This window comes from Phaethon aethereus (assembly GCF_964289735.1).
Source record: "Phaethon aethereus genome assembly, contig: HAP1_SCAFFOLD_108, whole genome shotgun sequence".
Classification (NCBI taxonomy): Eukaryota; Metazoa; Chordata; class Aves; order Phaethontiformes; family Phaethontidae; genus Phaethon; species Phaethon aethereus.
Window position 1 is genome coordinate 1316068 of NW_028113960.1, and position 1086 is coordinate 1317153.

At 56.0% G+C, this 1086-nt stretch overlaps 1 pseudogene across 1 annotated transcript; it reads right to left on the minus strand.

Moving 5' to 3' along the window:
* Positions 1 to 130: 130 nt before the first annotated feature.
* LOC309416451 (olfactory receptor 14C36-like) lies at positions 131 to 1086 on the minus strand (annotated as a pseudogene). The gene has a single exon. The product of its transcript is annotated as an olfactory receptor 14C36-like (transcript).

Consider the following 1086-nt stretch of genomic DNA (forward strand, 5'->3'; position numbering starts at 1 on the left):
AACTGGATCACACCTCAATCCAAGGAGCATAAGCCCAGAAACATTTCTACAAGTAGGATTATCACAAGGGAAAAAAAGTAGACTCCTGGCCTAAGAGAAACTCTGGGAAATGTGTAGAGGAGACGGGCTATTATTGGGGAAACAGCGTCCATTGGGTGAGTTTCCTGAGGGCATCCTTGAGCTCCTGGTTCCTCATGCTGTAGATGAGGGGGTTCACTGCTGGAGGCAGCACCGAGTACAGAACTGCCACCACCAGGTCCAGAGCTGGGGAGGAGATGGAGGGGGGCTTCAGGTAGGCAAAGATGGCAGTGCTGACAAAGAGACAGACCACGGCCAGGTGAGGGAGGCACGTGGAAAAGGCTTTGTGCCGTCCCTGCTCAGAGGGGATCCTCAGCACCGCCCTGAAGATCTGCACGTAGGACACAACGATGAAAACAAAACAAATACTAAACAGACACTGACAACAATCAGCCCAACTTCCCTGAGGTAGGCATCTGAGCAGGAGAGCTTGAGGATCGGGGGGATTTCACAGAAGAACTGGTCCACAGCATTGCCTTGGCAGAGGGGTAGTGAAAATGTGCTGGCCGTGTGCCCCACAGCATGGAGAAACCCACTGCCCCAGGCAGCTGCTGCCATGTGGGCACAAGCTCTGCTGCCCAGGAGGGTCCCGTAGTGCAGGGGTTTGCAGATGGCAACGTAGTGGTCGTAGGCCATGATGGTGAGAAGAAAATACTCAGCTGCCATCAAAAAGGCAAACAGAAAGACCTGTGCAGCACACCCTGGGTAGGAGATGGCCCTGGTGTCCCAGAGGGAGTTGGCCATGGCTTTGGGGACAGTGGTGGAGATGCAGCCCAGGTCGAGGAGGGAGAGGTTGAGCAGGAAGAAGTACATGGGGGTGTGGAGGCGGTGGTCGCAGGCTATGGCGGTGATGACGAGGCCGTTGCCCAGGAGGGCAGCCAGGTAGATGCCCAGGAAGAGCCCGAAGTGCAAGAGCTGCAGCTCCCGCGTCTCTGTGAATGCCAGGAGGAGGAACTGGGTGATGGAGCTGCCATTGGACATTTGCTTCCTCTGGGCATGGGAGCCTGT